The sequence below is a fragment of the Fukomys damarensis genome, unplaced genomic scaffold, assembly GCF_012274545.1.
Source record: "Fukomys damarensis isolate Sample0158 unplaced genomic scaffold, DMR_v1.0_HiC HiC_scaffold_23, whole genome shotgun sequence".
NCBI lineage: Eukaryota > Metazoa > Chordata > Mammalia > Rodentia > Bathyergidae > Fukomys > Fukomys damarensis.
The window spans coordinates 1652839-1661783 of NW_022900935.1; the positions used below are offsets into that span (position 1 = coordinate 1652839).

Consider the following 8945-nt stretch of genomic DNA (forward strand, 5'->3'; position numbering starts at 1 on the left):
CTCCCGCCAGGCCTGAGAGCCACCGCCTCCAGAAGGCCTGCGGCCCGGGCCCTGGTGATGAATCACCCTCGGCGTCGGCACAGCTCGCCTTCCCCGAACCCGCCTCTGTCGCCTCACAGCGGTCGCATTTGGTGCTGATACCTGCCGCCGACAGACCTGGCTGTGTAGTTCAGGCCGGGTTGGGCCCGGAACTCACAGGATCCCCCTGCGTGCTGGGATTACAGCCGTGCCCCACATGCCAGGCTTCAGACCTGGTATTTCTGTCCCTGATTACAAACCAGGAATCCAAGGCCAGCAGGGTGGGACCGCCGACCCCGCTCTGGCCCAGGACCTCTGTCACACACCCCCACCCATGGTGAGTCTCCCTCGGGCTCTGGGGTGAGTCTCTCCAGGCCACGCTGCTGTGACTGAAGAGACAACTCCAAGGGAGGGCAGGGGTGTGCAGGAAAACAAAGAGAAGAACAGAAAAAAGACATCTCCAGCCGGGCATGGAGGCACATTCCTGCAATCCCAGCCCTCTGGGAGGCTGAAGCAAGAGGATCGCAAGTTCAAGCCCAGCCTGTGCGATCTAATGACTTAGCAAGACCCTGTCTCAAAATTTTAAAAAATTAGTTCAGTACAAATGTTCTGTGCTCAGTCCCCAGTACCAAGAAAGTGGGGGACCTTCCAATTCTGACATCCTGCAGTCTTAGGTCCTGCAGGGAGGACTCGCCCTGCTGCCTCCTCTGTCTGGGGGCTCCCAAGGGTGGGGAGCGTGCCTCTCCCACCACACGGGTGCTGCTATGGGTCACTGCCTCCCCCGGGTCTGTGGTCACTAGAAATGCCATACTCAGGCTGGACATGGTCATCTCTCAGTGGACAAGCGCATCCAGGCTTCCATCTCAGCTGCTCGCCTGCCTCTGAGATCAGAAACAGCCTTCCCAGAAGGGGCCGGAGACTTTCTCCCGGGCAGCCACCGTACCACCCTTTCTGCCTCCTCAGTGTGGCCAAGAGCCCAGGGAGGGGACTGTTCTGTGCCTATTCCACAGAAGGACAAACTGAGTCAGAGAGGGAGAGGCACTTGACTAAGGTCCCCCCAGCAAGTGGTAACCCCGTTCCTTCCCCTGCACCCTGAAGCTGCCAGGGCTTCTCACAGGGACTTGCCCCTGGCTCTTCACACATCTCCAGTGCTGGGCCCAAGAGGGAACGGGGTTGGGTTGGATTCTGCTTTGTTTTTAAACTGAGACTCCAGTGCCCAGCTCAGGGCCTGGAACATATAACACTTCTCAAACACACCCGAGAATTGTCTCTTTTCTTGCATAGGTCCTGCCTTCCGTGTCACTGATGGTATCGATCGTCCATCACGTGGTCTACAGCCCTAGGCCCCTGCCCTGTGACTCCTGGGGACTATCTCTGTCTTTTTTTGAGACAAGTTCTCACCATGTAGTTCAGGCTGGCTTTAAGCTCGAACTGTGGCGATCCTCCTGCCTCAGCCTCCTGAGTGCTGGGAGTACAGGCGTGCGCCGCCACAGCCAGCTGTGTCCCATTTTACAGATGAGACTCTGAGGCTCAAGGGCAGAGTTGGAGCCTGAACACAGTCATTTCGCCCCTTGTCGAGTTGTCCCTTCCCTGGGAAAGAAGACAAAGAATCCCAAGCCCCTGGACCCTGCCAGATGATGCCGGTGGAGGGGTGAGGGGTCCCTTTGGGGTCTTCTCCACAGCCTCCCTACTTCATACCGGTGTGGTGGCGCAGGAACACTCGAGCACCTTGCAGGTGAGGACCAGGCGAGCTTGGAGGGTCATGTGTGTGTCCCTGTCAGTGCCTGTGTCCAGCACTATGGAACAGGGTCAGGGAGGGAGGCCTGGTGCGGCAGGCAGACTGCCATTCGCTTCATGGGCAGATGGGGAAACTGAGGCTCGGGGAGGTGAAGGAGTTGGCTTAAAGTCGTACAGCTGCCGTGTGTGCCCCGGGTGGCAGATGTACGTGTCGGTGCTTGGGGGTGCGGTGGCGAGCGGGGAGGACCAGGGCTGGCGCTGTGTAGCAGAACCTCCCTGTCTGGCCTGCGTAGAGCAGCAGTGTGTAATAACTGTTTTGCCCTGTACCTCCACCTCCTGCGGCAGCCTGAGCATGTACCTCAGGCCTGTCTCGGGGAGGAGGTCCCTCACCCGGGCCTGACCCCAGCCGATCCCATGGGGAGGGGATCTTGGGACCTTGGGCCTGGCTCCGCTTCCCACCCTGGAGAGGCCTGGCCAGGCCCAGTGGGGGAAGGGCCCAGACTCAGCAGGGCCACTAATGGGGGGGCTGCCACCTCGCCCTGCAGGCTGGGAGCTCCCCAGAGGAAGGGTGGGGACTCCAGCAGACCGTAGGATTGGTCCAGGATTAGCGTGTTCACTACTGAAGGCTGTCCTGGGGCAGAGGCTGGATCCCGGCTTCCCCCATCAGACTGGGACTGCCTGGGCCCTTGGCTGCACAGCAGAATCTGAAGGGAGGGTCACCCGCCCGGCAGCTTCTGCGGCCTTCGGCTCTGACCCCTCTAATCTGTGCCGGGGTTCCGAGAGTGCAGCCTGGTCTGGGCAGTGGGCAGAAAGTGCCGCCCCCCCAGGTGAGACCCAGAGCCCTGCCCCCAACCCCGCTGTCTCCCATGGACTCTGCCCACCCTTGGGCGCTCTTATCAAAAACCACCAAAACCAGCCATCGAAACTCCCAGCCTCTTAACCCCCGAACTCCTCCCTGGCTCACCCCGCCTGCCCCACCCTGGCGCCCATGCCCACACCCTGCCAATTCCATTCCCAGGAGGCCCAGAGGGAGCCGAACTGGCCTTAGAAGCCAACACCCCAGACCCCTGAAGTTCCCCGCCCCGTCTTGTTTCTCCAGGGTGTGCCCTTGTTTGTCCTCCAGATGCCAGCCTGGGACAGGCACTGCCCTGAAGATAAAGGGACTCTGAGGCTGGAGATCAGAGGGACTGAGGGTGAGAGGCCGGCCAAGGACTGTCACTGTCACCCTCCCGGACGGGGTGGGAAACTGAGGCCCACAGGGTGTGAGGGGTGCTGGTCCAGGCTCATAGTGCCAGGCCAGGCTGAGGGCTCAGGGCTACAAGTCCTGGCCGGAAGCGGTAAACTTTGCCTGCACTTCTCACTGAAGAGCCTGATGTGCCTCAGTTTCTCTACATGAGAAATTGAGGATAAGAAATGAGTCAGTTTTATGATACAGATAAGAAAACAGGGCACAGCAGCCAGCACGGCGCCCGGCACACAGCAGGTGCTTAGCAAAGCATTACCTCCCTTCCAGTATGAAATCCTCACCCACAATCCCCTGCCCCCAAGACCACGGCAGGATAGGTCACCCCCACCAAGACTTGGGACCCAGGCGGCCCCCACTTCCCAGCCTCTGTCCCCAAGGGGCCCTTTCATCCTTCTCCAAAGGAAGTGAGGCTCCCTCAGCCCCTTCTGCCACCACCTTCGGTGACAGGTTTGCAGGGGTGACAAGACGCCCAGCTGACTCAGTGCCCAGCTCTGGGCCTTGCTTGGCAACGGGGACAAACAGAGCCGCAGGCAGCCACACCTCTGCCGCGGGGTGCCCCAGCCTTCCTGAGGGTGCTGTGGCACTGGCGGTGACCAGAGGGCCCGGTAGGCACCTTGGTTCCTTGCCACCTTGGCACTGGCGGGAAGGGGACTTCACACCCAGGCCTGGGGCTCCTCAGCTGCCCTGGCCCAGAACCAGCCTCCTGGGTCCCCCAGAGCCTGGCATCCTGGGGGACGGGGCCAGAGGAAGGAGGCGAGGCTCTGAGATCTTGGCCTGCAGTGACCTTGGAAAAGGCCTTCGAGCCTCAGTCTCCTCCCTGTAAAGCAGGAAGGAAATGGCAGACCACCGGGAGGACTGGGCAGGCCCACAGCTTTAGTTAGCCATACCTGTCTCTACTGACGGGGGGCCAGAGAAAGGAGCTCTCAGCTCGGGAGCCCACATTCCCAGGAGCGGGCCAGATGGTTCAAGCTCTGAGGCCTGGCGGTAGTTTGAGGCCCAGAGAGGGATTTGTACCTCCCTGAGGTCACACAGCAGGGCCTGACCCCAGCCTCATGGGCCATGATGCTCCCCACTGTCTGCGACAACTACCCAGCATCCTGGGCAGTCTGACCCTACTTCTCACTGCTGGGAGGCCTGGGCTTGCTTCCCCTCTTCCGGGAGCTCCATCCTGGCTCTCTCCGCGGGACGGGTGCTGGCCTAGGGTAGGAGCCTCCCCGCCCGCCCGCACCCCCCGTCCACCTTTCCTGCTCCTGTGCCTGCCCGAGATGGCTCATCCTCCGTCTGCCTTTATCCTCGCCCCTTCTCCACAGGGCAGGGCTGTCTGAACAACAAGGAAGTTCTTTCACAAGGAGAGGCCTCGCCTCAGAGCTGGGCTGGAGCCCGAAGCTGCACCCCAGATTCTGTCTCTGCTGTGTGGATTTGGGCAGTTTCCCTACCCTCTCTGGTCTTCCCTTTCCTGTGCAGATTGAATATGTCTGAAATGCTTGAGAGTTTACCGGTTGGGAGGCTTTGGAGTTTCGGGCGTTTGGAGTGTTTGCATATACTCCACCCGCTGAGAATCTCTAGCGAATCTGAAAATCCAAAATGCCTCCAAATTCGAATTTATTGAGCACCATGTTGGTGCTCAAAAGATTTCAGGTTTTGGGCTTCGAATCGGGGCACTCAAGCTGTTTCATCTGCACCACACACAAGAGCGTGGCACAGCTGGCACACCGTAGGGGCTGGAAAACCGAGTCTGGGTGGTGTCCCAGTTCCACACCTACGTCCCCAGCCCCTCAGGGCCTCCTTCAGTCCCCAGGCTGCCTGCCTGTGACTCCACTGCGGGCAGTAAAAGTGCTCAGGAGCTGGGAGGCCCGAGGGGCTGGGCCTGCCCGGAGGGGGCTGCGGGGAGGGATGGGCACCATTCACTGCTAAACCTGGATCCGGGTGCCTTTGTACCAGGAACAAAGCCTGGGGCTTAGCTGTTCTCTGACCTGCGCCTCTCTGCTCCGGATGGGACAGGCCCTGGCCCAGGGATGAGCGGAGCTGGGGATTGCACCCCTTTCCCCCAGGCTTGGGGTGACAGGGGTGAGCTAACCCGGGTTCAGACCCCACGTCCTAGCATGGGAAGGTGCTGGGGGTCTGAGCTCTTCCGGTCTCTGTCGTAGTCTCTTGGGGCCAGTGTGTGCCCCCCGCCTGGTTAGGGTCTGAGGGGGAATGGGGGGCAGTGCCGGGGCCCAGTGTGTGCCCAACAGGTGGCAGTGGCTGCTAACTGGCTTCAGCCCTGCCTGGGATCGGGGCTTAGGCCGGGACGAATGCTGGATCTGAGTGCAAAATGTGTGTGTGTGTGTGTGTGTGTGTGTGTGTGGTGGACAGGTGTGCTGGGGACACACCTGACCTCCACCTGCCCACTCCCCACTGCCAGCCGGGTGCCCTGAGGGTGCCCCTAGAGGACAGCGGGAGACGGGGCCTCCTTCAGCACCGCCCCTGACCCCGCCGGGCCTCGGTCCAGGCCCTCTCTTCTCCCAGCCCTGCGTGGCCAGGGGCGGCCTGCCTGCCTGGGGCTCTGTCCCGTGACCCGAAGCCCCTTCATTCCGGACCAGAGGTGCTGAGAGCCGGCCTGGGCAGCGATGACTTGAGTTTCCAGGCCGAGGGCCAGGCAGCCCCGCGGTCACACTCGCCTGGGGCCTGGGCTCCGGCCAAGCGTCAGCAGTGAGATTGTTGGGTCGGTTTTACTTTAAACAAAAAGAAGTTTGAGTGGAATCATGTGTTTCTTCTTCCTCCGCACCCTCTCCTCTCTCCCTCTCCTCCCGTACTCCCGCATCTGCTCTGGAAGTCGCTCCCACCTTGTCTCTCTGGCGCAGTCTCCCTCTCTCTCTCTCTCTCTCTCTGTCTTGCTCTCTGCTTCTTTCTACCTCTTTATTTCTCTGTCTCTCGCCCCATCTCTTCCTCGCAGCCTTCAGGAGTCAGGAGAGGCCCAGGCTCCTTGTCCAGGGTGTTGCCCTGGTCCTGCCAGTCGGAGCCTTGGCCCGACACAGTGCAGGCTTCCAGCTTCTCTGAACGGCCCCTCTGTCCATTTTCTTTCGTTCTTTCTTTTTTGTACCGGGAATCAAACTCAGGACTTTGTGCTTGCGAGGCATGCATGGTGACACTGAACTAAATCCCGGCCCCTCTCCTTCCATTTTCTAGATTAAGCATCCAGAAAATAGCTGTGCAGGTTAAAACCGGCTTTTGAAACACTGGTCCAGCGAGGAGGCGTGGCTTGTTGGTAGAATTCTTGCATAGCGTGCGTGAGGCCCTGGATTCCCACCCTGCACCGCAAAAAAGGGCAACATAGTCTGGTCCAAATCATCCTTTCTGTAAGCAGACACGGGACCAAGGGGGACCATGGCCCACCCAAGGGGACGTGGAGAGCTGGGGCAAAGCTGTATGAACGGACCACACGTCTTCCTGTGTACCTCACAGGTCCCTGGGTCTTCCTGCCGGGAAGTCCGCTTCCTGAGAAACTGACGCCCCTCCCCTGAGGTGTCACCAGGCCCGGGACCCCGAGGGAGACGTCGGCTGCGGCTGGCCCTCCCGTTTCCAGCAGAAGAGGGCCTGGCCGATCAGAGACCGGTCTCCGTGTGACGGTGAGTGTGATCTTTGCCCTTAGTTTCCCTACGTTTGTCACCAAGGGCTCGCCTTTGCCAATGAGAGCCTTCCTGCCCATCCATGGACAGGAACCCCAGAGCACCCTCCCAGAGTGAGAAGGGCCCCTCAGCTGGCCTCTCGTCCCCCACTTGTCGGGCACCGGGTCCCTGGGGCCCCAGTGTGCACGGGCCGGCATCGCCACAGCCTAGAATCAGGAAAGAGCGCCGTGGCTGGCCTCCCAGGAGGGCTGGGCAGTGCCGGGGAAGGAGGGGCCTCCTGGTGTAGAGGCGAAGTCCTCCCCTCCCAGGTGCCAGGAGTTAAGTCAAGTAAATGCCAGGGATTAGGGGCTGGGGAGACGCTGGGCACAGGTAAGCCCGTCTTGCCAGGTGTGGGCAAACGCGTCATCTACCTGGATGCTCTCGGCCCGCCTCCGCCTCACCCCACTTGTCTTCCAAAATGGGAAGAGGGAAGGGTGAGGTCAGCAAGGGAAGACAGGCTGCCCAGGGGCCGGGTGGGCAGCGGGGCGCGGTGCCAACCCCGTACCCCGTGCCGCACTCGACTCTCTGGGACCCCCTCCGCCGGCCCGGAAGTCGCAGCTGGGTCTTCCTGCGTCCCCCAGGGGGCCCTCATTCCTGCATGGAGTGCGGAGACCACAGCTTCCCTCCTCACAGCTGCCCTGCAGTCTGGCACCCACTTTACAGACGGGCCCTTGTGGGCCTGAGCTCACGCAGCCCTCAGCAGGCCAGGTGTCACTAGTACAGCTGTCTTTCCGCAAAGCAGGGCCTCCCTCCCTCCCTCTCCTCCTCCCTTTGCTTTTCAGACAGCGCGTTGTTATACATTCACCAGCTCACACAGGCTGGGGCTGCGTTTGCGGGGCTGCAGATCGCTCCCTCGCCTGCCCCGGGACTGTGGGATCTTAGCCGCATCCCGGTGACAGAGCTCAGCCTGCCTGAGTTCCTCGCCCCCATGGTGATGCCAAGACTCAGCGTCTTTCTACTCAACTACGACCGCTTCCTGTCCAGGGCAAGAAACTGCCCGATTGTCCCTCTGGGGCAGGGATTAAAGGTCCACAGGCCAGCACACCCTGCCCTCGGACACCATCCTCAATCCCATAAATATTTACCAGGCACCTCAAGTAACATCCCTGGCCGTTTCCTCATCGGCGGGCTGGGGCTGTCGCATCTGCCTGACCGAGTTCACCTATTCATTCTTCATCCCCCATTGATTCCCAGGTGGGCGGCGGGATGGAGACTCACTGTGAGTCCTGGCTCTGCCCTGGGCTTCCCATGTGTGCTGTGACCTCCCTGGAAGGTGCCTGCTGGCCTCGGCCATCTGGGGGCATCACAGGGCCCCAGCAGAGACCTCTGGCCGGCAGGGTGACTGGCCTGGCTGGGTCCGGAGGACGGGAACAGTTCACACTCTGGGAACAGAACATATCCCACTGGGGCCTCCTTCTGTCCACCTGGAGGCTGCACTGTGGCCACCGCAGGGGCAGGGCTCAGAGAACAGGCAGTTGTGGGATCCTGGCAGGGGCCACTTCCTGCTGGGACTTTATCTCCTCACCCCGGGGCAAGCGCTTCAGGTGTGAACTTGTAAAATACGCATTCTGCAGGGGAGGGAGCTGAAGCTGAGAGGGGCAGTGACTCCATGGCGTTTATTCATTTGTTTAAACAAGTTTGGTTGACCGGGCAGAATTTCAGTGCGGGAAGATGAAAGCTTTCTGCAGATGGTTAGTGGCGATGGCTGCCGCAGTGTGAATGTGCCAAGAGCCACTGAGCTACACAGCACTCGGGAGGCTGAAGCGGGAAGATGGCAAGTTCAAGACCAGCCTGGGTTAGGAAAAAACAGCAGCCGCAACAACCAAAAACAAAACCAAAAAAGAATAAATTGGTACATTGGTAAATGTGATGCAATGTGTGTGTTTACCACAATAAGAAAATCAGAGTGAGAAATATTTATCGAACCCCAGTTTTGTTTCTCGAACTGTACTAAGCGCCTTTGTGGAGCCGACCTAAAACAGCAGTGACCACGAGAACTTTCTGGAACTCTCTGGGGTGTGATGTCGGATGGACAGACGGACGCGTTCTGTCTCTGCTCAGCACAACGGGGCGGCCGCCAGCTACCAGTGACCATGAAGCACTTGGGTTCCGTAGCTGATGCAAATGCAGAACCGACTTTCATTTTATTTTAATGCATTTAAATGACACAGCCACGGGTGGCAGCGCCTACTGATCGCACAGTGGGGCTCTGGGAGGTCGGAGCCGGCCTTGGAACCCCGCTCACCTGGCCCGGCCCTGTGCTTTCCAGCTTCCAGGCACTGCCTCGGGTACAAGGG

General features: G+C 60.2%; 1 long non-coding RNA gene across 3 annotated transcripts; it reads left to right on the forward strand.

Moving 5' to 3' along the window:
• The first annotated feature begins 10 nt into the window (after positions 1–10).
• LOC104855349 lies at positions 11–8432 on the forward strand. Of its 3 annotated transcripts, XR_004518684.1 has the most exons (4): positions 11–355; positions 1534–1753; positions 6170–6339; positions 6446–8432. It is a non-coding gene; the product is annotated as an uncharacterized LOC104855349 (long non-coding RNA). The 3 variants fall into 3 exon arrangements; XR_004518683.1 differs by lacking the exon at positions 11–355 and having other exon boundaries at positions 1483–1753; XR_004518682.1 differs by lacking the exons at positions 11–355; positions 1534–1753 and adding an exon at positions 5254–5705.
• The last annotated feature ends 513 nt before the right edge of the window (positions 8433–8945 follow it).